Source organism: Schistocerca gregaria, chromosome 6 (assembly GCF_023897955.1).
Source record: "Schistocerca gregaria isolate iqSchGreg1 chromosome 6, iqSchGreg1.2, whole genome shotgun sequence".
NCBI classification, from domain to species: domain Eukaryota; kingdom Metazoa; phylum Arthropoda; class Insecta; order Orthoptera; family Acrididae; genus Schistocerca; species Schistocerca gregaria.
In genome coordinates, this window is record NC_064925.1 from 252,008,481 (window position 1) to 252,036,069 (window position 27,589).

The 27,589-nt window shown below is 44.6% G+C and overlaps 1 protein-coding gene and 1 pseudogene across 11 annotated transcripts in view; one reads left to right on the plus strand and one right to left on the minus strand.

Annotated features, from left to right (window-relative positions):
- LOC126277885 (protein turtle-like) overlaps positions 1–27,589 on the minus strand; it is a 798,080-nt gene that overhangs the window by 713,434 nt on the left and 57,057 nt on the right. The gene's annotated exons all lie outside the window — the stretch shown is intronic.
- Positions 18,285–18,402, plus strand: LOC126279253 (5S ribosomal RNA; annotated as a pseudogene).

Sequence of the window (27,589 nt, forward strand, 5' to 3'; positions counted from 1 at the left end):
GCACGATCGCTGGTCCAACTGAGGAGCCAGGTGGAAATGGCATGGCAAGCCGTTCCACAGGACTACATCCAGCATCTCTACGATCGTCTCCATGGGAGAATAGCAGCCTGCATTGCTGCGAAAGGTGGGTATACACTGTACTAGTGCCGACATTGTGCATGCTCTGTTGCCTGTGTCTATGTGCCTGTGGTTCTGTTAGTGTGATCATGTGATGTATCTGACCCCAGGAATGTGTCAATAAAGTTTCCCCTTCCTGGTACAATGAATTCACGGTGTTCTTATTTCAGTTTCCAGGAGTGTATATAGTCTCGGTAACCACAGCCATGATTAATCACGTTGAAAATAACCGTCTCAGTTGTGAAGCCCTTCCATTCTGAGACATAAGAATAAAAGGATTCAACAGCTGAAGCGGTTTTATTTCTCAGCCTGTTAAATGAGGTTGCAATGACACTTTGCTGTTGCACTTTCAAATGGTCATCAGTTACTGTAGTTGACCGTGGTGAACCAACTTCTCTCCTTCGGGCTGCAGTGCCTGGTGTTCGGAAAGCTTCCGACGCATGTAAAACAAAGCTGTGACCAGTACAGAACTTCTTGGCTACACTCGCCAGAATTCACCCTCCTTCCAGTTTCCCGATGATTCTTTCGCCTATGAAGTCATCTATGGGTTGTCCTCGGGCCCTGTTGTACTGAAGATCACCACCACACTCCAACCTAACTGTTTGCTGACCAACGATGTGGCGCAATGGTTAGCACACTGGACTCGCATTCGGGAGGACGAAGGTTCAAAACCGCGTCCGGCCATCGTGATTTAGCTCTCCGTGATTTCCCTAAATCGCTTCAGGCAAATGCCGGGATAGTCCCCTTGAAAGAACACGGGTGACTTCCTTCCTCATCCTTCGGTAATCCGATGGGACCGACCTCCTCACTGTTTGGTCCTCTCCCCCTGAATCAACCAACCAACTCCTCGCTGATTTGACACACACAATCTTTCCCCGTTGCTTCAACTGCCTCTTTTGACGATCCCATCCATTTGGCACTAGAGTCACGTTGACCTCGCCCTGGCATCATACCAGGTGACGTCCTGTCGTCTGTATACAACTGGGAGACCTCTGACAATACGCTCCTGCATTTTCATTCATTTCCAACGACTAGTCAATAAGTTCTCTTATTTTATCTATCTGGTACTTATGATTTTACGAAGCAACGTAGGTGGACTGATTCACGAGAATAGGTTGTATATTTAATGTATTACCTCTACACCAGATACGTTTTTCGGCTGTACTAACTTAGTGCTACTCGGGTGAAACCGAAGGGTTGGTAGTATTGTATGTATTTAAACAGCTTTGTAACTGAAAATATAGCTACAGGCCATTTGAAGCTTGTGACCGAAGTTACAGAACGCTGATGCGTGTGTCAATTATATGTATCTGGAATTCAATGCTTGTGTGACTGTTTGGAATTGGAGGGAAATGTGGCAGTACAAATTGTAGAGGAAACCATTGCCTGACCATAGTGAAGAGCTTAAGTGGATGTAGGATCAATAGTAATTAGGAACGAATTAACATGCAGGCTGTCTTTTAATGCGATTAAATGTTGGCTCCATGTCGTAGTAATTAAGTATCCAACGTAAACAAGTTAACAACGCATGACTATCGTGCAATTACAGCACAACTAATTAACTCCCTGGACTAATGTTACTACTACAGCTATTACTACACTACTATTACTACTACTACCACCGCTACCTAAAGGTAGGGAGAAACGTAATCCTATCAGATATTTAGTGTCATGAAATGGATAAAATTTCGAAAGGAAGAAGGAAGGAAAATTGGGTTTAATGTCCCATCAACATTGAGGTAATTTGAGACGGAGCGTAAGCTCGGATTGTGTCAAGGGTAGGGAAGGAAATCGGCCGTACTCTTACAAAGGAACTATCCCGGGATTTGTCTGAAGCGATTTTTTAGTGATATCACGGAAAGCTTATCAAATTTCATCTGACAACCGAAAGAGCATTTGGCCTATAATGTTACATAGGGCATAAAGTCACTCTACTATCTCCGATTTATGGAGGACTGTCAGTGTATCTGTTGTGAATTCAATAGATACTGAATCGAGAAGAAATATTTCAAAATATCTTATTTTTATTGTCAGTGAATGATTGCATTTGTTGTATCTCTACCAAAAATGAAGTTTAGAAACTGGTAGACAGCAAGTTATATATTCAGAGTTCAATCTGCTACATTTATGATAGAAACGAGTGGTAATTGTATTTCATTTAACCGTTAGAAGTATTTTTAGGAATAAACGGATATAGTCATTCTATAAGTCTATTATCATCTGCATTGCTACGTAAATTTGGATCTGAGGAACTGATAAATTTGAAGAAAGAAAGCAGCACAAGGCATTATTGTAATGAATTCACTACGAAGAGAAGTCTGCAACGTGTTTCAAGATGAATATCAAACATTTTAGGAAGGGGTAGTGTAGGTTAATTCGAATGAAACATTCCACATAATATATGTCAAATTTTAATTGATTACAGATATAAAGTATATAACGGGTAAAAGTGCAGATTTTCTATTATCGGCTGAGGAGGGTGTACTGAATAACATTATATCAGTATTTATGTCATTTCCAGACTAATAGTTATAGCTATTTGCAAAGCGCATGTTATTACGTTGATTAATATCTCACAATACGTGTGATAAGAGCAAGCCATTAATGCTTGCTTTACCCTGGGCAGCAGGTTAGGTGGTGATGTGTGGACGCGTGGACGCAAAACGGGTAGTGTATACCGATGGGTGCAGTTCACTTAGTTGTGCGCCGGCTGAAGTGGCCGAGCGGTTCTAGGCGCTTCAGTCTGGAACCGCGAGACCGTTACGGTCGCAGGTTCGAATCCTGCCTCGGGCATGGGTGTGTGTGATGTCCTTAGGTTAGTTAGGTTTAAATAGTTCTTAGTTCTAGGGGACTGGTGACCTCAGATGTTAAGTACCATAGTGCAAGGAGCCATTTGATTTTGAATCTCGTTGTGCAGTTACGACTATGCAGAAAATATCAAGTCTTAAAGTTTATGACGTGTGGGAAGACTGTATGACGCAGAGAAGAAACAACCAACACTCTCCAGTTATACACGTACACCCTATATAACTATTTACAGAGTTAAGTTTCTATTTCGTGTGGTTTTACTCCAGATGCTATGGCTTAATGTAATTGAATGTTTCACCTATGGTTGTACCTAAGTTTGATTAGTTGACCAATTTTTCTGCATCGTTTAAGCACAGAGCACGAATTTACAAATGGTGATATGGTATTTGTGTACGGATTTTGAAATGGAAACGCTGGAGCTGCTGTTGCCGATAGTAGACAATACGGTATACTGGGTCCTAAGCGTAGAGAACCAGATTCAAGAGTGTATTTGTGTTTCAGTAAACTACCTGAGACTGGTGCAATGTTCAACTCACATTCCACCTGAACGTGCAGGTGAATAAAATGGGTGAATCAGAAGACCCTGTATTCTAACGTGACTAGTTTCCTGAGTTACATACGAAGTAGTATGTTAGTTAACGAAAGTAATATGAAAGTGCATTCTAAGAAAATCTGAAGAGGGCAAAAACCATACCGCATAGGCGTTTAGGATATTTTAAATAAAACAATATTTCGTAAGAAAATTTAGCACATCTAAAGAATTTTCAACTGGAAAGCATTTTGAGCTCAGCGAAGAGCTTATGGAAGACGTCAGTGTGACATTGAAAACTATTACTTCGGAGATAAATCCTCAGTGGAGAACAGACGAAACAAACACCTCAAAGAGGATTACCTCAAAACATTTGACGTAAAACCACGGTGCTTTACTGGTAGCCTGAGAACAGCAACTTATTCACGAAGAACAATTATAAAACAGCTTACAACAATCCGTGGACTGTAGCAAGCACTGAAAGGACAAAGTGTCTCTGTACATGATGGAAATGTGTTCCAGACTCTGAAATTCTTGTTTACCATCCCCGAGCCAAAGACGAATTTTCTTTGGCGTGAAGTGCTGTGACACTCTTTGCCGGAATTGCTCTTTCACGACTCCGTCGCTTTATTCTCGCGAGCATCTGAAGCCACCACAAAGTTGGCTCTGATGAGGTCTCTCCCGTGTTCCTCAGCTCTAACGAGCGAGCTGCGGTCGTGCTGCGATGCAGAGGGGATGAGGCAGCTTCTGAGTTTGGAACTCAGCCGGCTTAGTGCAGAAGCGACGAATATTTTGCCACCCAGTCTTGCGTTAACTGCACAGCACAAATCATTTTGTCTCTAGCACAAGGAACTAAGAAGTGACACACTTCTTATCGCAGTTGTTTTCTGCAATACCAATGAATCAAGTTTTCTACTGTGCTAATTTCATTGTTGTTTTTTCTTTTCAATTTCCTCCCCCACACCCTTACTCTCTCTCTCTGATGTGCAATAAACTAGCAGCCTAAAACTGTCAGTGCTGGGTCATTAGCTTGTATAGTCTTGCGTCGAAAAGAAGTTCTGACGACTACAGAAGGTGATTCAGCTTCCCCCACCTGTGTGTTTTCTGGAACCCGCAACGCCTTCAAATACCACGAGCAACGTTTTCATATTCTCCCCCTCCCTAAACGCAAACTATTAGTACTAAAGAAAAAATGAATAGTATCTTTTTGTATGAAATCTAATATAGTTGAATTCTGTACTGGGATGCGTTTCCGCTAGAGGCCTTTGTTTCTGAATTATTCAAGAACAACATACAAAAGTGACCTTCAAATGCGTGTGTCTTTGATTACTCGAAAACCGTGTCCACCAGCGAAAACGTGTCCCAATACAAAATTTTACTATATTAAATTTCCTACAAAAAAGTCGGGCTACTTTTTTCTGTAGGGTTAATAATATGCTTGTCGTGAGCGAAAGAATATGAAAACCTCATACATAGTTTTGAAAGCTTTGCTGGTTGCATAAAACCCATAGGTAGCGGCAGCTGAATCGCCCTCTACAGAGAAATCAAGAGCAGTTCTGATGAAATATTCTTACATTGTTTTCTTCGCCTCCGAAAATGGTAAGTTGCGTACATTCCTATAGTTAATTTCTTCTTTTTAGACATAGTTCTTCAGAATTTACTAGCGTCCACCGAAGGAAATTTCTGAATAATATTACCTCTGTAGTATATTTCCGTTTTGGCCAACGGTCTTTACACAGTGCTAAAACCGATTCCCGTCAGGTCACCGAAGGCAGGGGCTGTTGGGCTTGGCTAGAACTTGGATCGGTCACCATCCGGGTCTGCCGAGTGCCTTTGGAAAGCGGAGTACACTCAGCCCTTTTGAGGACAATTGAGGAGTTACTCAATTGAGAAGTAGCGACACTGGTGACGAAAACTGACAATATGCCCCACCATATCCGCATCCAGTGATGCCTCAGGACTGGGGATGACACGGAGAACGACCCGTGCCGTTCGTATGACAGTCAGTACTCTTATAGGCACTGCCATATGTTCTCACAAGAAGAGAATAGAAGCTTTCAAAATGCGGTGGTACAGAAGAATGCTGAAGATTAGATGGGTAGATCACATAACTAATGAGGAGGTATTGAATAAAATAGGAGAGAATAGAAATTTGTGGCACAACGTGAGTAGGAGAAGTGATCGGTTGGCGGAGCATATTCTGAGGCATCAAGGGATCACCGATTTAGTAATGGAGGGCCGCGTGGAGGGTAAAAATAGTAGAGGGAGACCAAGAGATGAATAGGTTCAGAAGGATGTAGGTTACAGTAGGTACTGGTAGATGAAGATTGCACAGGATAGGGTAGCATGGAGAGCTGCACCAAACCCGTCTCATGACTGAAGATCACATCAACAATTTAAAAATGAAAACGATCAGGGCTACCTCTATTACTGACTGAATTATTAATATGAGAGATTTATTTTTTTTAAACTGATAACAGGTTCCTGAATTCCAGACATTATTACACACACATGTCGCTAACAGGAATTAAGATCTTTTTTATCTTTTGGTCCTGGCTTTGCTGTAAGAACGAATTCGAATCTAATTGTGAGAGCTGAACTACATGAAGCAACCAGATCGTTAATGCTAGAAGCAGTGCAGCGTTTTACGAGATACATTAAGAAAATAAAAATTTTAAAAAAAGTCATGAACCGTAGGCATCGATGCTGTATTTCATCCTAAGACGGAACTTCATCCTGTTGGCCAGAGTCCAACGTTTTACACAAGATCGTTCACGCCGACGCGTTTTACCTTAGGCCAATAGTACCTCCGTACATGCAAGTTAGGAATTGCAAGTAATCGTGCACTGCACTGCACTGCCAATCGGGCAGAGAGTTTTGAATTTATCTGATAAAAGTAGTTACAGAAACATAATATCAATGGTTCAAATGGCTCTGAGTACTATGGGACTTAACTTCTGAGGTCATCAGTTCTCTAGAACTTACAACAACTTAAACCTAACTAACCTAAGGACCACACACCCATCCATGACCGAGACACCCTGGCCGGCAAAACATAATATCCTTCTTTTTCGTCTGTGTGAAGTTTGAAGCAATATCCAATTTGTTTCGTACTTTGCAAGAAACCAGAATGTTGCACGTTAACAGAAATAAAGACGATTAGTTTGCCTCATTTATTTGATAAAAACAAGAGTTTTCACCACCAGGTAACTGCCATGTCCCAAACCTACGAAATCAGGTATGAGAAACATGAACAGATAATGTCATCTGTAGGATGAGGAAACCGCGGCGAGATTCGTTGCATTGTGTAATTGACTCGTAATGTCTTCGACGCAGCAAACGGTAATTTAATGGAAAATTTAACGCTGGTGCGGTAGGCGGAAAGTAATGAAACGCAAGATCAAGATTCTCAGCTCCATTATTCCGCCATTCGTTTCGCGATGCTAATGAACATTTAAACTAATTAAAAAACTCAGATCTCACAATACAAAGCCATTAAATGAAGCAGTCGCGAAAATTAAAAAAGTCCGAGTTGAGGAGGAACTCCACTCACAAATTACTTGTATTATTCACCGGGTGGAAGAGTCTCGGTTAACTTCGCCGTTAGTTGTTTTCGCGGACTGCTGAAGTACGCGGAAAGAACTGGCTCTTACGTGCGCGCTGGAATTACCGCGCTGCATCTGGCGGCGCGACTTTCCAGTGAACAAGAAGCATCAAAGGAATCTGAATTCGTGATTAAAAGAAAGTAAATGATACTTTGAAGTTTCTGGGAATAAGTAAAGACGCAGACTAATACGAAGCGTCGATCAGTTCGATGTAATTTGCTCCTAGCACCAACAGGCCGCCAAATTGTTTCCAAACTCAATTAAAAATTAAGTTTGACAAAATTCTGTAACTGGTGGGGTGGGGGCAGGAGCAATGAATGAGACACAGTTTTGGTGTAATGAATTCCTGTTTTATGTGGCATACTTTAAACGGTTATACACTCCTGGAAATGGAAAAAAGAACACATTGACACCGGTGTGTCAGACCCACCATACTTGCTCCGGACACTGCGAGAGGGCTGTACAAGCAATGATCACACGCACGGCACAGCGGACACACCAGGAACCGCGGTGTTTGCCGTCGAATGGCGCTAGCTGCGCAGCATTTGTGCACCGCCGCCGTCAGTGTCAGCCAGTTTGCCGTGGCATACGGAGCTCCATCGTAGTCTGTAACACTGGTAGCATGCCGCGACAGCGTGGACGTCAACCGTATGTGCAGTTGACGGACTTTAAGCGAGGGCGTATAGCGGGCATGCGGGAGGCCGGGTGGACGTACCGCCAAATTGCTCAACACGTGGGGCGTGAGGTCTCCACAGTACATCGATGTTGTCGCCAGTGGTCGGCGGAAGGTGCACGTGCCCGTCGACCTGGGACCGGACCGCAGCGACGCACGGATGCACGCCAAGACCGTAGGATCCTACGCAGTGCCGTAGGGGACCGCACCGCAACTTCCCAGCAAATTAGGGACACTGTTGCTCCTGGGGTATCGGCGAGCACCATTCGCAACCGTCTCCATGAAGCTTGGCTACGGTCCCGCACACCGTTAGGCCGTCTTCCGCTCACGCCCCAACATCGTGCAGCCCGCCTCCAGTGGTGTCGCGACAGGCGTGAATGGAGGGACGATTGGAGACGTGTCGTCTTCACCGATGAGAGTCGCTTCTGCCTTGGCGCCAATGATGGTCGTATGGGTGTTTGGCGCCGTGCAGGTGAGCGCCACAATCAGGACTGCATACGACCGAGGCACACAGGGCCAACACCCGGCATCATGGTGTGGGGAGCGATCTCCTACACTGGCCGTACACCTCTGGTGATCGTCGAGGGGACACTGAATAGTGCCCGGTACATCCAAACCGTCATCGAACCCATCGTTCTACCATTCCTAGACCGGCAAGGGAACTTGCTGTTCCAACAGGACAATGCACGTCCGCATGTATCCCGTGCCACCCAACGTGCTCTAGAAGGTGTAAGTCAACTACCCTGGCCAGCAACATCTCCGGATATGTTCCCCATTGAGCATGTTTGGGACTGGATGAAGCGTTGTCTCACGCGGTCTGCACGTCCAGCACGAATGCTGGTCCAACTGAGGAGCCAGGTGGAAATGGCATGGCAAGCCGTTCCACAGGACTACATCCAGCATCTCTACGATCGTCTCCATGGGAGAATAGCAGCCTGCATTGCTGCGAAAGGTGGATATAGACTGTACTAGTGCCGACATTGTGCATGCTCTGTTGCCTGTGTCTATGTGCCTGTGGTTCTGTCAGTGTGATCATGTGATGTATCTGACCCCAGGAATGTGTCAATAAAGTTACCTCTTCCTGGGGACAATGAATTCACGGTGTTCTTATTTCAATTTCCAGGAGTGTACGTTGCAGCGTATTTCCGGCACATGGTTCAAATGGCTCTGAGCACTAGGGGACTTAACATCTGTGGTCCTCAGTCCCCTAGAACTTAGAACTACTTAAACCTAACTAACCTAAGGACATCACACACATCCATGCCCGAGGCAGGATTCAAACCTGCTACCGTAGCGGTCGCTCGGTTCCAGACTGAAGCGCCTAGAACCGCTCGGCCACTCGGGCCGGTTCCGGCACATAAGCGGTACCCTAGGAGCAGGGTTTAATAAATGACATGAACCTTAGCAGTCGTAATTGAGTTGATATGCAGGTAACCGGTAAGTCTGTAGCGAGTAGGCCCTCACACCGATTTTTAGAGAAGGCGTCTTTTTCAGTGTCAAGAAAGCTCAATATGCAGTCGAAACATGTTTTTGAATTCAAGCACGGCGAGTTATTGCTTCGGTGTATGCCCAGTTTCAACTGCCCTGTTAGTAGCCTCCTGTTCCTTGTGGGTTGCTCCTAGTATTTTAACACGTGTTGGTATAAGCTGACCCTGAAATACAATATTCGTGCTGTGGAACAAAAGCTCTCTCCAAAGTTGTCAAAATAATTACGCTCCAGAACCTTGTACTGCCCACTTTAGGCTATCACCAGTACCTCCCCCTCTCCCCCTTCCTCGGTCTCCCCCGCTCCGTCCAAACATAAGCTCCGATTCTTTAAAGAGACTAATTCCCAAGCATAAATCAGCTTTGAACATCTGATTACTTTACAAATGAGTTAAGGTGTTTTTCACACATCTCATTGTTTACGATGTCATATCTGCTAAGCTATGCGTCGTAAAAGGTTATAATTTTGCGAGTACGTTTAGATGTGGATACCGTCTGCAAAATGTCATAAATTAAAGCATCATGTTTGAAGCTATGTTTTACTGCATGAATAGCAAAAATCTAGTAAGTGACACACTTTCTTTCCCTTCATTACTTTGTGAGGGTTATCAGCGAGGACAAATGTTGTTAACATTTAAAATTAGGTGCAACTTACAAAGTTCTCTTATTCTAAGATACTGGATTCATATAGTCTCAAGTCTTTGCTCACCATTACACTGCCTCAAGACGTATAAACAGTTTCTAACTACAGACTTATTGTGTTAAAAGCTTGAGGTATGACTATCCCTCTAAATGAGTAAATTATGACAGCAGTTAATTTTTTAAATTCGGTCATTAACTACACCGAGCGATTCAGCTGTCTGTGCGTAAAGGTTTTATGCGTCCCTCAGTGTCTTCAAAAACCACATGCGAAATTTTCATATTCTGTTGCTCGCTACATGCAGACTAATAGACCTACAGAAAAAATGGACAGGTTCTTTTTGTAGTTATATTTTGTACTGGAATACGTTCTCTCTGGAGCACTCCTGAAGCACTGAGCTCACCGTGTCTTATGTAAGGTACTACCGTATCGAAATTGTATGATCCCAATAATTCTTCACATTGAGAGCTGTCTGGTTACATGAAATAAGAAGAAGCGGTTATCAAACGTTATTTGCTCTACCACCTCTCCAGTAAGAATAGCCTCTGCTGTCTGCCCTCAAATATAGCATGCACATATCGGATTCAAATGGCTCTGAGCAGTATGGGACTTAACAGACGAGGTCATCAGTCCCCTAGAACTTAAAACTACTTAAACTCAACTAACCTAAGGACATCACACACATCCATGCCCGAGGCAGGATTCGAACCAGCGACCGTAGCAGTCGCGCGGGTCCGGACTGAAGCCCCTAGAACCGCTCGGTCACCGCGGCCGGCTCACGTATTATGAACACTTACAATAGTGTGTACTTGCTTTCTGTATTACTTTCAGCCCCATTCTCCATTACTGCAAGTGTGTTTCTAGCACATCAGAGAAGATAAGCATTTTCCAAATGAGACCTACATTGGAAGTATATGCTGTCTATGGATGCATGAAAACGTACTTACGTTTTACGTTATTGCCTCCCCCCCCCCCCCGGTTGTTTCATCTTCCTTTCCCCAGTTTTTATCTACTTTATTATTTCCTTCTTGTGCTTGAATTTTACTCACGGAATGAATTCATTATGACGTAAATCGCCACTGGAGTCTCAGATATTGCCATAAACTCTCATGTAAAATTGCGCTTGCTTTGAAAAGTGTAAGGTGCTGGATACGACGTAAGAGAGCGCTGGCAGATCCCATTTAGCTCATACAAATAGTGAAAAAATTGAAGGAAAAGAATGAAATGTGAGATCCTCTAAACATTTTTTACCCATGAAAGGCATGCAGGGGTGAGAAGTATTTATGATGACGGATCCTAGAATTATAAATACAATTCATTTCTGTCAGATGAAACGCTTTTGCGCTGGGTTAATCGACAAGTATACGAAATATCCCTGTAAGGCCCGCTAATTTTTCGAAGAAGCAAATCCATCCAAGCAGTTTGTAGTAATCTGGGAGTAGCAAACCAATACTATTCTGCTGGTATGTAATAAAATGACGCCCCATTTAATCAAGTGAGATACATTTGAAACGAATTTTATAGACGTACAATGCTAACCACGTTACGAAGGAGTCTTTAACCTTTCGAAATAATTTCTTGTAAGAGACGCATTCCCATTTGCATCCTAATAACATATTTTAGTTTTAAGAAAGTGATAAGTTTGCGTGAATTATCAGTTTCGCTTTTTTAGTGTTCTGTAAAAGTAACTTGGGAGTCACATCTGACAGCACCGCAGGCAGGAGTTGGAGGCAGCAGCTGTGTTTGGTGTGTAGAAGAAAAAACTGCGACGAGCAGACACACTGACACGGCTAACTTCAACGTCGGGAACGGTCTCGATTCTGGCTGCAGCGTGGAACGGGGTGCGTCCTGACCAGTGACGTCACGCGGCCACCCTAGCCCGCTGGGGCGCTGCTGTGAATAAATTACGCACGACGTTGCCGGAGCATCTCCACCATCCGAAAAATTCTACTGACTCCCGGTTCCCTACCATTCCACAGCAGAAAACTCTATCCCAGTCTTACACTGCTGGCCATTAAAAATGCTGCACTACGAAGATGACGTGCTACAGACGCGAAATTTAACCGACAGGAAGAAGATGCTGTGATATGCAAATGATTAGCTATTCAGAGCATTCACACAAGGTTGGCGCCGGTGGCGACACCTACAACCTGCTGACAAGAGGAAAGTTTCCAATCGATTTCTCATACACAAACATCAGTTGACCGGCGTTGCCTGGTGAAACGATGTTGTCATGCCTCGTGTAAGAAGGAGAAATGCGTACCATCGCCTTTCAGACTTTGATAAAGGTCGGGTTATAGCCTATTTCGATTACGGTTTATCGTATCGCTACATTGCTGCTCATGTTGGTCGAGATCAAAAAAATGGCTCTGAGCACTATGGGACTTAACTTCTGAGGTTATCAGTCCCCTAGAACTTAGAACTACTTAAACCTAACTAACCTAAGGACATCATACACATCCATGCCCGAGGCAGGATTCGAACCTGCGCCGTAGCGGTCGCGCGGGTCCAGACTGAAGCGCCTAGAACCGCTCGGCCACCAACGGCCGGCTACACTTATAAAACCAGAATTATCCTCTACTTTGTTTTATTTGAATTATCATTTGAATTCTGCTTTGCAGGAAGTGCGATTGTACCCGCTGTCCCTTCTGGGGTAACTGAAATGTGAATGTTGTTGTTGTTGTTGTTGTTGTTGCTGCTGTTGCTGCTGCTGCTGCTGCTGCTGCTGCTATCTTCAGTCGGAAGAGCATCTCCCCCCTCGCTAGCCTAAGCTACGAAAGTATCTTTATTTGCATAAAAACTGCAACTTACATACATCCGAACTTCCTTAATACTATCAAAGCTTCGTTCTTTTGTACAATTTTTACCTGTCACATTTCCCTAAATTGCCAAAATTGAAGCCTCCTTGATCGATCAAAATGTCCCCTGACTACTATACCATTCTGCGAAAATCGTACAGCAATAGCGTTTTCCATTTCCGCGATATTTGCGGTGCAAGTTTAGACTATTCACGCCGTATGTATTAATTAGATTATGCATGTAACAGTAACCGCTTTTATGTGAATTAATGTTTATTATTGCTAATCGTAAAATGGTATCTTTTCATCCATTATTGTGTCTGCAACCAGTTTTTGGTATGAAAACAATAAAAAATGACTTACTGAACTCAGTCTTTTCATTTTCACTCATATTCTCGTCAAACGTCTCCTGTTTACATCACTATCACTGTATTCTTCACAAGAAACACCCCAGATTACTTTTCGACGTTCAAATTCAGGAACAAATTTATAGGTATCGAAAGCCATCGTGACTTTTGTTTTGGTATGCAGACAAGGTCTGGGTGCTTCTACGAGTGCGCGGAGACTGAAGGCAGCAACATACGAGAGGCTCAAATGGTTCTGAGTACTATGAGGCTCCTTAGGTCATCAGAGCCCTAGAACTCAGAACTATTTAAACCTAACTAACCTAAGGACATCACACACATCCATGCCCGAGGCAGGATTCGAACCTGCGACCGTGCGGTCGCGCGAGTCCAGACTGAAGCACCTAGAACCGCTCTGCCACCCCGGCCGGCTCATACGAGGGGAATTCGGAAAGTAAGATCCGATCTGGCGCGGAATGGAAACCACTGTGACATTTCGACGAAACTTTGGCATTATCTCGAGTATCCTTACCGATGGCTTCACGTCGCTCTTTTCAGTTCTGAGCGAACAGTGAGCACGTAAAAGTGCATAGAAGAACAGACACTGTGTCGTAACCCTAGGACGAGTGTCTAAGTGTGTAGAGAGGTAGCTGGAAGATTTAGCTAACTGTTCCACACAAAACATTTTTTTATTTTTGCATTGGTTTCTACATCGTGACTTATCGGACCTTACTTTCCGGACAGCCCTCGTAGGTTTTCTGCGGGACACGCTGCTCGCAACTGATTGCGCGGAGTAAGCCAACTGGCTGCCTTGCAGTCCGACGTGTTCTGACGGCAACCGCAACTAGAAAATGCCAGCTGCCTAGGGAACGGGCTGGAATGGACTATCACTTATGGGCAGCGGCAGCCTGCCTGCCGCAGCTCGGCTGCCCAGTGCGTTACCGTCTGTAGTTCTCCTACACACAGACAATATAACTGCCACCCTGATCATTACAGTAAACACACGGCAACTCCTTCCCATCAGATTTGTTGTTAGGTAACTTATTAGGCGTGTTAACTGTGTGTGTGTGTGTGTGTGTGTGTGTGTGTGTGTGTGTGTGTGTGTGTGTGTGTGAGAGAGAGAGAGAGAGAGAGAGAGAGAGAGAGAGAGAGAGAGAGAGAGAGAGAGAGAGATCTTATGGGACTTAACGGCTACGGTCATCAGTCCCTAAATTTACACACTACTTAACCTAAATTATCCTAAGGACAAACACACACACCTATGCCCGAGGGAGGACTTGAACCTTCGTCGGGAGCAGCCGCACAGTCCACGACCGCAGTTCCTCAGACCGCTCGGCTAATCCCGCGCGATGCCTATTAGCTCCTGTATAAATGACAGCCAAAAGAAAAGATGACTTAATATGGAAAAAGCTATGTAAGTTGTTCATTATTTTGAAAGTAATCGCCATATCTGTTTTGCTATTTATCCCACTGTGAGACAAGCCAGTGAATGCCTTCGTGGAAAAACGTTTGCCGTTGCGATTGGAACCATGATTGCATCAATCCATACACCTTTTTCTCTGAAGCAAGTACACGGACACGAATATCTTTCTTCAGGGCAACAAAAATATGGAAATTTAATTGGGAAAGATGGAGAATTTATGGAGGACGTGTAAAGGTTTCTAAACCAAACTTCTGCCTCTTGCTCTAAACAACCCACATGCTGCCAAGGTTGTTTTGACTACGCTGCTGAAGTTACATATCCTCAATTAAGTCCCAAACTTTCCCCACGCGATTTTATCATTTTGGGAGTCGTGAAGAGACAGGTTAGTTAGTGGCTGCAGATTTGCTTTGGACGAGGAGGCGCACGCCTCAATACAATCAAGGCTCCATAGTTTATTGTAAATATTATTCCACGAATGCATTGACTGCCACATCACACACTGTGATAAATGTATTAACAGTTACGGAGATTATTATGGAACCAATAAAGAGTTTATATACTTTTTTATCTGTCTCGTTTTCATTTGACTACCCGTCATACATGAATTAATACAAGTTACCTGCTAACGAATACGATGGAAAGGAGGCGCAGTGATTTTACTCTCCAGATCCGGCTGGAGGTTTTATTGTTTGTGTGTCCGACATCTAAGTCATTGCATATGAAATTTTCTTCAAAAGTAAGATCGATAGGTTAGTCGTTGAAGGAACAGGGGCGAAGTTTCGTGTTTCAAGATTATGGATTATCCCTCCATTTCATGATTCTTTTGTTAATTATGAGAGTGCTATCTTTAACAGTTCAACTATATCAGGTAAGTTGCTGTACTGCCGTCGCTGTGGAGCTCAGTCGCTGACTGGGTTGTTTGCACTGCCAGCAGATCTGTAGTGTTGAAGGAGCAGAGACGTTCTGTACAACAAACCTGGCAGCCGTTTACAGTAGTGACGAACAGCTGTCGAGCCCCGTTGTACAGAACGACAATGTCACCCACTGACACGCGAATCAGTGACGTGTGGCCGGTGAACTTATGAGGCAGTGCGAATGCCTCCTGCTATATCTGGACCCATCAGATACAGCACGAACTTGCTTGTACTGTTACTGTTACGACATAACGAGCGAGCTAAGTGCGCACAGCCTGCTCTGCCAGCTCAGCAGTCACGCAGAGCGTGCCGCCGTGGAGACTGCTTCATCGAACCTCGCCATCCACCGCAAACTCGCCAACCACCGCAGCAGAAATCGCGAGGGCTGAGTTGAACCTTATCCACACAGAGGTGAGCTGAGCAACACTGCTCAATTCGCAATTCGATGCTGAGGTCACCACGCCGCCAATCGCTCGCTCGTCTACCATAAGTCGTTCTTCCAGAATAATGGTGCAAAGGTCATCAGTCCCCTAGAACTTAGAACTACTTAAACCTAACTAACCTAAGGACATCACGCACATCCTTGCCCGAGGCAGGATTCGAACATGTGACCGTAGCGGTCGCGCGGTTCCAGACTGTAGTGCCTAGAACCGCTCGATCACTTCAGATGGCTCTTCCAGAATACTTTGTACGTTGATTGACAATACTGATCTGGCGAGAAATTTTGTCCAATTGGACCGTTAGATCGTCAAAATCTCGAGGCGACTGAAGGATCCTGCCCATAATGCTCCAAATGCTCTCAGCTGAGGAGAGATCCGGCGTCCTTGGTGATGAAGACAGGCTTTTGCAAGCACGAAGACAAACAGTAGAAACTCTCGCCGAAAGCGGGTGAGCATTATCTTGTTGACATGAATGCCCAAGATGCATGCTATGAATGACAGCAAAACGGGGGCACAGAATTCGTCGACGCCTCACTGTCCTGTAACGGTGAGGTGGAAGACAACCAAAAGTGTCCTACTATGAACATAAATTGCACCTCCATCACTCATGGTTGTCGCAAAAATAAATAAATAAATGGTTCAAATGGCTCTGAGCACTACGGGACGTAACGTCTGATGTCAGCAGCCCCCTAGAATTTAGGACTACTTAAACCCAACTAAACTAAGGACATCACACACATCCATGCCCGAGGCAGGATTCGAACCTGCGACCGTAGCGGTCGCGCGGTTCCAGACTGTAGCGCCTAGAACCGCTCGGCCTCAGTGGCCGGCAGACTATCACAGCTTCACCTTTTCTGCTGACTTGATACCTGAGTACCGGCCCTGTCGCAACATATGTCGGGCGACAGTCAGATTGGTAATCCACCGTTGCCCACTGATTCCAGACACGTCTTCACTGATCATCGGGGCTAAGTTCGAAGCGGGACTCATCACTGAAGACAATTCTACTCCAGTCAGTGAAATTCCAGGCCGAAGGCGTGTCTGAAGACGACCCAGACAGCGGTAGGATACCAACCTGGCTGTTGCCCGCCGTGCTACCGGACAGCCAGGATTGATAATCTGTGGTGCCACTTCATTTCATAGCAGCGCCTCTTTGGTTGTCAATCGCAGCATCTTTACAAAACAGTAGAACGTCGGCGCTATTTTAGTCCTCGTTTTGTTGCCATTCCTGGCAAGCCATCCTGGGCTTACATTTCAGCAAGACAATGCCCACTCGCACATTACGACAGTTTCTACTGATTGTCTTCGTGCCTGTCAAACCCTACCTTGGTCAGCGAGTTCGCCGGCTCTCTCCCCAGTTGAGAACGTTTTGGAAATTACAAGCAGTGCCCTCCAGTTACCTAGGGATTTTGACGACCTAATGCCTCAGTTGGACAGAACTTGGTACGATATTCCACAGGATGACACCGTAGAACGCTATCAGTCAAGGCCAAGCTGAATAACTGCTTGCATAAGCCCCAGAAGTGCCTCAGCGTTATTGACTTGTTCGATTTGTGAAGCTCTTTCTCTCTGTTTCGCTTGAATAAATCATATAGTTTTTCTGAAATTACTATCGTATTTGGTCTTTGCTTGAATGCCATTCCCATCCCTTTCGGACAATTCCTATATAGTACGTCTTTTTAACTAACTGAATCGACAGTATCTATAAAGGATGATATAAGATGAACATCAACAAAAGCAAAACCAGGATTATGGAATGTAGTCGAATTAAGTCGGGTGATGCTGAGTGGAATTATATAAGGTGGATAGATCACGTAACTAATGAGGAGGTATTGAATAGAATTGGGGAGAAGAGGAGTTTGTGGCACAACTTGACCAGAAGAAGGGACCGGTTTGTAGGACATGTTCTGAGGCATCAAGGGATCACAAATTTAGCATTGGAGGGCAGCGTGGAGGGTAAAAATCGTAGAGAGAGACCAAGAGATGAATGCACTAAGCAGATTCAGAAGGATGTAGGTTGCAGTAGGTACTGGGAGTTGAAGAAGCTTGCACAGGACAGAGTAGCATGGAGAGCTGCATCAAACCAGTCCTAGGACTGAAGAACACAACAACAACAACATAATGCTTATGGCGCTCGGTCGTTGTGTCACCAAGCAACTTAATCCAAAAGACAAGAAATTACTTGCAATGTAATTAAAACAGGAGAACTGTGAAGTTGACCATTTAACAAATTAAAACCAAATTTGAAACACAATGGTGAAATTATTACTGCCAAAAACGATAGAATGAAGAGACATACATCGGTAACGTGCTGCTGCCAGAAAGTGAAAAGGTATAATCTAAAATCGCTTGTTTCTCGGTAAAATAATTACAGTTTCGTAGAATAAAGGCTAACATCACACAGGGGACTTACAGATCTTAATTTTCCGAGGATTTTACTTTTTTTTATTAGTAAAACTTGCAAAAATAGTTTTTTACTGTTTACTCGATGTAGTTGCCTTAATTTTGGCCAACGGCCTTGCCGCAGTGTTAACACCGGTTCCCGTCAGATCACCGAAGTAAAGCGTTGTGGGGCTAGGGTAGAACTTGGATGGGCGACCATCCGGTCTGCCGAGAGCTGTTGGCAAGCGCGGTGTACTCAGTCCTTGTGAGGCAAACTGAGGAGCTACTTGACAGAGAAATAGCGGCTCCGATCTCGGCAACTGACATACGGCCGGGAGAGCGGTGTGCTGACTACATGCCCCTCCATATCCGCATCCAGTGATGTCTATGGTCTGAGGACGACACGGCGGCCGGTCGGTACCGTTGGGCCTTCATGCCTGTTCAGGAGGAGTTCAGTTTAGTTTAGTTTTAATTGCCGTGATTTTGCAAAGAATTTAACTGGAGTAACATTAGGTATTATTACATAGGAATCTATAAACAGGAATATCGCTTGACATTATCACAATCATGTCGTTCTTTTTCTGGTACATTCCTTTCAACTTACGGATTGATTCACTTAGCATTATATCATCTGCATTTGCGAGACAGTTGAAATTACCACCCATCTATACTCCAGCCCATTTCTGTTGCCTACATTCCGTTATTACTTTTTCTAAGATGACACTAAACAGAAAACATGAGAAAGCATCTTTTTGTCAGACCTGTCTCAATCTCGAACTTTTCTCAGATGACCCGTCGGAAAAGCATAACTGCCCTAGATCCATCCATACAAGTTTGTACCATTGTCACTAGCTTCTCGGGGATTCTGAAGCAAAGCAGTGCACTGTATAGGCTATTCCTGTCGTATTATTCCTGTAGATGGTTTCGTATTCACGTTAAAAACAAAAAAAAATTGGCGAACAGACTGTAGATACTTTTACCATTTTCCCAGTCTAGTAAACATGGACACTAAAATGCAAAGACCTACTCTAAGATCTCGGACCACTTGTTCAGTAGAAGAGATATCTTTCATAGTAAAGAAGATGAACAAGTACGGATAGCTCTTACGGCATGCACATGTTTATTGAACACTGTGTCTTCTCGGTTTGTTCCATACTAGCACCTCTCAAGATATGGAAAGCAATAAGCTCGCAGTAGCAGAGATTTGTTTCGCACTATCGAAGAAGCGCTCACAGCTCTTAAGGCATGCATTGTAGAGAAATTTCCTCCGAATGATCGTTCCTGTCACTTCCATGAACTCTTTATCCGCACGAAGTAATGGCCGCTATCGACAGGGGATCTCAAGTTGATTCCGTATTTCTAGATTTCCGGAAAGCTTTTGACACCGTTCCTCACAAGCGACTTCTAATCAAGCTGCGGGCCTATGGGGTATCGTCTCAGTTGTGCGACAGGATTCGTCATTTCCTGTCAGGAAGGTCGCAGTTTGTAATAATAGACGGCAAATCATCGAGTAAAACTGAAGTGATTTCGGGTGTTCCCCAGTGAAGCGCCCTGGGACCTCTGCTGTTCCTGATCTATATAAAAGACCTGGGTGACAATCTGAGCAGTTCTCTTAGGTTGTTCGCAGATGATGCTGTAATTTACCGTCTTTTAAGGTCATCCGAAGACCAGTATCAGTTGCAAAGCGATTTAGAAAAGATTGCTGTATGGCGTGGCAGATGACAGTTGACGCTAAATAACGAAAAGTGTGGGGTGATCCACATGAGTTCCAAAAGAAACCTGTTGGAATTCGATTACTCGATAAATAGTACAATTCTCAAGGCTGTCAATTCAACTAAGTACCTGGGTGTTAAAATTACGAACAACTTCAGCTGGAAAGACCACATAGATAGTATTGTGGGGAAGGCGAGCCAAAGGTTACGTTTCATTGGCAGGACACTTAGAAGATGCAACAAGTCCACCAAAGAGACAGCTTACACTATACTCGTTCGTCCTCTGTTAGAATATTGCTGTACAATGTGGGATCCTTACCAGGTGGGATTGACGGAGGACATCGAAAGGGTGCAAAAAAGGGCAGCTCGTTTTGTATTATCACGTACTAGGGGAGAGAGTGTGGCAGATATGATACGCGAGTTGGGATGGAAGTCATTAAAGCAAAGACGTTTTTCGTCGCGGCGAGATCTATTTACGAAATTTCCGTCACCAACTTTCTCTTCCGAAAGAGAAAATATTTTGTTGAACCCAACCTAGAGAGGTAGGAATGATCATCAAACTAAAATAATAGAAATCAGAGCTCGATCAGAAAGGTTTAGGTGTTCGTTTTCCCCACGCGCTGTTCGGGAGTGGAATGGTAGAGAGATAGTATGATTGTGGTTCGATGAACCCTCTGCCAAGCACTTAAATGTGAATTGCAGAGTAGTCATGTAGATGTAGATGACCGACCAGACCTCCTGAGACATTCTGTACATAGCTTCTGCTCTCTCTTACGCAACGGTATCGTATCAGCTACTGCAAAAGCTAAAAAAAGCCACGGGGCCGGAAATTCTTGTGCCATTATCTCCCTCCGTCCATGCGGAATTCCCGTCGCAGTCACTTCTTCTGAGACGTCGTATTATTAGAGGAATGTAAATGTTGGCTCTTCCTCTGGAAGTTGTAAATATGACTTTTTTTTCTGAATGGTCGCAGGCAGATTTTCGTAATGGCGAGTCGTGGAGGTCGGTGAAGGAGGGGAAGCACATTTCTCAGAGCCTAGTCCAGCCTCACAAATTTTCTTCCTCGTCCTCTTCCAGCTCCGCCGAGTTCCAGAGAGGAAGCACGTCTCACAGGCTGGTGCGACACTCCCTGCGGGTCCGGTTGTCTCGTTAGCTGCACCGGAGATCCGCTAAGCCAGCAGCCGGGCTGTAAACCTCGCCTTTCCCTTCCGCTACAGCCGCCCCCGCGTCTCGGCGTCCCCCCTGCTATTTGAGTTTACACAGCGCGCCGCCAGGGGAGGCCATCCTCGCAGGGACGGGCAGACGTCGGCATTTCAATTTCCCGAATGTGTGCCGAGCTCTCGGCTCCGGGGCACCTGTTTGCCGTGTGTACGCGCGGGCCCCTGCGTCTGAATGATGGCGACAAGTGTTTTGCTACGGCCCCGCACCGCCGGAGTGAATGGGCGGTGTGTGCGCCTTGGAGCGCACTCCAGGGCCGGGATAACCGCGCCAAGAACAGGGAGCTGCGGCCCAGTTAACGGGGTCGCGATGCTCCTGGCCGCAATTCCCCCGACGTGTGTGCCGTAGCCGAGGGCCCTCTGCTGTGCACACAGCATCACTAACAGCACACAGGCCGGCCAGCGGTCGCCGCTGATCGCAGGGTCGGCGGTTGCTGTTGATCACGATACTGTTGGGGCCTACTTCAGAAACGAGCCTCTCCATTCGTTACCGTCTTCAGAAGCTTGATTTCATTTCTTCGTACCATAAAAATTAAATTTAGAATGTAGTAATGTTTGTCTCTGAGCACTATGGGACTTAACTTCTGAGGTCATCAGTCCCTAGAACTTAGAACTACTTAAACCTAACCTTAAACTACAACAGCAAATAGTTTCTGCTGCCGCAATTTCCCACAAACGCTGCCTACGTCGTAGTTGCTTCATCCAACCTTTTGACGCCATACGTTTGCTGTTATACTCCCACTCAATTCAATTGCAAATTATAGGAATAAAGTAGTGACTCAAAGAACCAGTAGTACTACATTCTGCCGGCCTCAGTGGCCCAACGGTTCTAGGCGCTGCAGTCTGGATCCGATCGACCGGAACGGTCGCAGGTTAGATTCCTGCCTAGGGAATGGATGTGTGCGATGTCCTTAGGTAGGTTAGGTTTAAGTAGTTCTAACGTCTAGGGGGCTGATGACTTCCGCAGTTGAGTCCCATACTGCTCAGAGCCATTTGAACCATTTATTACAAGTACGCTGGCGCGACCATTGAACCGTGGTTTATTTTGCCAGAATATTCTTAAGAATTTATTTTATTTACCAGCGATTCATCAAGAACATTGACACATTTAATTACACTATGTGAACGTGGAAATAGTTTCCACGGAGTTACTGATGAAACCATAAGCAAATTACGTTTTAAAAAATGGTGATTTATCCACTTTAATGGTGCCTAAAGCATCTTTTAAAGGAAACAGATTTAAAATTATAATCAGAAACCACCCTCTAAATTACAAGTTGCATTATATTAAGAGGCAGAAAGAAACAAAAATTTGACTGTATGAGCTTTCGAGCTGAGAACCTTGCCGCTCCCTTTTGACACGGCCGAAGTTATGACCGCTCACAACAACCTCTGAAAGACTACACTGGTGCAAATCTGCAACACACCAGACTACTTTAAACAAAAAGTTTTAACAATTCAACAAGCACTCAAACTATGCACCCCGTACGAGGGATGGAAATGGTACAAAACACTAAAATTAAAATATTAACTTTGCCACAGAAGTTGCAGCTTGATTTTAACTTCTATGAAAAGAGTGGTAACTTTATATACTAAAATGACCATTTAAATAAAAGCCCATGAAATGCAATCTTATACAAAATTATACAAGGTTGGCCAAACGATTTAACATGCTCTACAGTACACAAATACCGCCTCTCAAGATGATAGGAAAGATCAAAACATATTTCAGGAATCACGCCGTTACACTTCAAGCAGTAAATTCGTTAACACACCGAATCCGACAGACATGACGGATGCAGCTACTAACTTACGGCAGATTAATAGGGAGATTACCAAACAACCCGAACCGCAGGTTGCTCTAACCCGCCCCTACTCCACAAAGGAAAAACGGACCACCCAATTCATAAACAACCACCTTCCCGCGGGTGGGCAAACGGAGAAGAATGGTGGGACGACCCCCAAAACAAAACGGCTGGTGGCCTCACCAAGAAAACAAGTAGAATTTAACAAGTAAATGAAACAACATATCACGAATCACGTAACTTCTAATAAACTGCGATTTCTGGAGAAGACCTGGCGCAGCACCCCCAAATCGCTCTCCCGAACCGTCCGCTGCCAGCCACTTCAACGGACGCAGGAAGGCGCGCCGATCTCCCTTCTCAAGGCGTCGCAGCTCGCACCGGCCAGACCGATGTCGTGGGTTGACTCCTGTTGCTTCGTGTCGACCGCGAAGCCACTACCCCTCGCTATACGGCACGGCCCACTGGACTCACGTGTCGGCCTCACATGCGCCGATGCTCAAGACGGACAAGCCATCTTGTGTCTCAGTGCGCGACCGATCGACCGATCGATCCAACCGCCTTCACCATTTCCTGAGCAAACTCGAGCAGACTGGCGGCCTAACGGGCAGAGTCAGATGCACGAACTGAGCCCCGACCGAGCGACCACTCGCTGAGTTCCCTTGCTGCCGGAGTGGAAAGACTGTCATTTTGCCGGATTTAAAAGTTGATCCGAACGAAAGACATGCTAGCACTCTGGACGACAGGCAGACACCAACTGCCTCACAACTACGGACGAGAGACAGACTAGCAAGCTGAGGACGAGAGGCTGACCCAGACTGATCCTCTGGCGAGCTCATAGCGCCCCTTACATGCACGTAATTTCGCCATTCCCACCAGAGGGAGGCACCAAAGCTGCGATTGGCACAGCGGCGCCACCGCCAGAAACGGAGGGTGACTGCTTCACACTACGCGCTGCGGCGCGCTCTTCAAAACAGCAATTTTTTCCACGGTCAACCATTACCTTCAGCAAGTATATAAATATATAATCCTTCTTCACCTTCTCCTCCTCCTCCTGCTCCTTCTTCTTTCTTAGATTCCAAGGAGTGGGTGTTGGTCCGTCCCGAAACGAAAGGAATTTAACAGGACTGTTATCTCTCTCTCTCTCTTCATTGGCCATTCCATTCCCTGTTTCCTTTGGCTGAAATGTAATGCTTCTCATAGGAAGCCATAAGGTGGCATCCTTTCGATGTGCTCATGTCATTTTTTTTTGTTGTGTCTACTTTTTCCTGTCATTGTTTTTACGTTATCGTTCCACACTTTGTATCTTGGTCCACGAAAAACCCTCAGGAACGTCATCTCGCCTGATTCAATTCTTCGTTCATCTTTTTTCTTTAGGATTCAGAAGACCAGGCTTAGCCATCAAGCTGTGTAGGCTAAGTATTATCTCTTTCCTCACATTTCTACAAGATACCTCCTTATAAAACCATTTATAGCATTGCATTCCCGTTTATTTCTCACTGTCCGCAGCTCGTGGTCATGCGGTAGCGTTCTCGCTTCCCATGCCCGGGTTCCCAGGTTTGATTCCCGGCGGGGTCAGGGATTTTCTCTGCCTCGTGATGACTGGGTGTTGTGTGATGTCCTTAGGTTAGTTAGGTTTATGTAGTTCTAAGTTCTAGGGGACTGATGACCATAGATGTTAGGTCCCATAGTGCTCAGAGCCATGTGTGTGTATATTTCTCACTACACATGAATATGTTTTGTATATTGACATCCCTGTTACGTGGCATTTAAATGAATTTACATGTTCTAGTATTTTGTTGTTTATCGCTACTTTTGCGCTTCTTATCTTATGTGTTTCCCTTCCATTCGCATCAGTTTTGTTCCATTATAGGTATAACCATTCGATAAGTATGTAAAACGTTATTTAATTTAAAGATATTTTCTTACAAAGAACTTCCACTGTGTGCTAGAAATTGGTTGTTTGCAAATAAAATAGTGTTAATAAATTTCTTCCTAGTTAGTTCCTAGTTGTTGGGGTTTTTGAAAGAAAAAAATGGCGTTGCAGCACCAAGAACGAGTTGTGTGACATAAACGAAGGTTGACAGGCGTGTTTCTAAATATGAAAGATGATGTCTGTTCAAATTTTTCAGCAGTCGCGTAAGAGTGAAGCCAGTATTGGCATGCAAGTCTGGTTTGTTTTAAATACACGATCTGATATTCGTAAACATTAATTACGTTTGAGATTGGAAGTGGTGAGTTGATGTTAGTTAAGAATTCCTTAAAGGCGACAAAGACGCCATTGTCAACATCTCACCGCGTTTGAAAGAGGTTGTGTAATAGAGCCACGAGAGGCTGGATGTTGCTTTTGCAATACTGCCGGAGAACTTGGTAGGAATGTAGCCAATGAACATGACTGCTGGCAGCAGTGGACACGAGAAGGCTACTCGATCACCAGATATGTCCCAAATCGAGTACATTTGCGATACCATCGGACGATAACTGTAATGTCATCCACAAACAACAGTAACTGTCCCTGTACTGACCGACCAAATGCTACAGGCATGGGACTCCGTCACACAAGTGTGCATTCGACGCCTGTACAACACAATTCAAGCACAATTCAAACACGCACCATTCTGACGGTTAAACGAGTTTTTAGTGTACCACCATGTCACATTTGTGATGGTTTCTCTCGCGCTTACCTATGTCATTACTCTTCATTAATTATTTTTGTGTTGCGACTATTTTCCAGTCAATTTATATAAAGACTGGTGAATTTGAGAGAAACCCCACCTCGATATTTTTATTGTTTATTTCCTGGTTTACTGTCAATAGCTCTTCGTTTATACTAATGTTAGTTACCCCATACTGATTTATTGGCGTTCAACATATAGAGGGGTCAACTTAGTCAATGAGTGTTTCCTATAATTTCATCTTATCTGTTCTGTCATAGGCCTTGTCATGTCTTAGAAGAGCAGAGATAGTGGCTCGATGAAGTCCTCCAGTTGTTTCAAAACAAACGTTGCATGTGTGCAGGATCTGCCTTTATGAAAGCCGCATTACTCCTCTCGTATAAAGGTTTCTGCTATTCTCTGAAGTTTCCTTTTAATGATGGGTGGACAGATTTTATAATTATCATTTAAAACGGCTACAATTTTGCAATTTGAGCATTCTTTTTTGCATACGTTTTTTATTCTTGCTCTCTTCCATTCCTCTGGAGTCTTTTCCAAGCACCGGATATCATCAGCAGTTACGCAATAGGTTTTTTCCATTTGACACTAGCATATTTCATGAGTTCCAGATGTAATCCATATGTTGTTGTAGTCCTGGCCTTCTTTTAAGCGGTTTCCAAGGCTGTCTTTGAGATTGTGTTGTATTCTCCAACAATCAAAGTGTCGAGATTGTAGGGCCCAGCTTCCTTGACTAACGGTTATGTACGTATGATACCTCAGCCATTCCTTTTCTGGTATTATATCCATCTTCATATTGTCATTGATTAAAATTCGCGAACTGACCTCCATTTCGATCACATTCTAGTCTTCAAAGAGTTCTTTCCCAGCTTTCTCTGTTGACTTGTCTAGCAAGCTTGTGAATAATTGCTCTTCATATTTTATACTGTATCTTCTCTTCCAATTTCTTCCCATTATTCCAAATCAGGTACGGTTACTTTTATTCCATTACAGCTTGATTGAGTCCATTCTTCCATAGTTTCAAACTATTCGAGTTTCGTTGATTTTGTGTCTCAAGTGTTTCCTTAGCAGTCTTTTTTAAAATTTCCTCTGGCTTATGCCATTCCTGATCCAAATAAATTAAATGTCGTTTTCTTGCAACAAATAAAAAAATGGTTCAAATGGCTCTGAGCACTATGGGACCCAACTTCTGAGGTAATCAGTCCCCTAGAACTACTTAAACCCAACTAACCTAAGGACATCACACACATCCATGCCCGAGGCAGGATTCCAACCCGCGAACGTAGCGGTCGCGTGGTTCCAGACTGTAGCGCCTAGAACCGAACGGCCACTCCAGCCGGAGCAACAAGTAAAAATCATTTCAATTTATAAAATGCAGATCGTTTGATCTCTGTAGATATATGTGTGATTACACCACACCGCAAAACTTAGTTTGCTGTTATCCAGTCCCAGACTCCTCAGTCGTCAGGAGAGAGTTGGATGGGATGCAGTGGTCAGGATCCAGTAACAGTAAGAGTGTCAAGATACATCACTGACAATAACAATTAATAAGGCAGTAATACAATGTTCTCTTCAAAGAAAGCGTTCGTCACAGCCGGTTGACTATCCTGCTAGTTTTGCACCTCAGTGTAATTGTAGGATGAAACTAACGTGATTACCTAGTAATGTGCTTTGCACACTATTGAGTTTTAACGCAACACGGTGTACATTGGCTTGGAGGAAAGTTTGAATCTCTGGTCTCGAAATGTTTTCATTCGCCATAGTTTCGAGAGGTTCAGTTTGGGCTACTGTCACGCGCTAACACTGCAGAACAGTACTTGACCCGACAGCTCTCGAGGGCGCAGCAAGCGCTTTGAGCGTACAGCGGCGGCAGAGGCAGCGGTAGGCGGCACGTCCCGTCCGGTGCTCGTCGCCCTGGCGCGCTGCGGCTGTTTATCGCGGCCATTGTGCCGGACAAAGGGCAGCTCGTTAACGCTGCGCTGGCCGGCTGCGAGCCCGGGACGTCCAGGGCCCGGCTAACAATGAGCG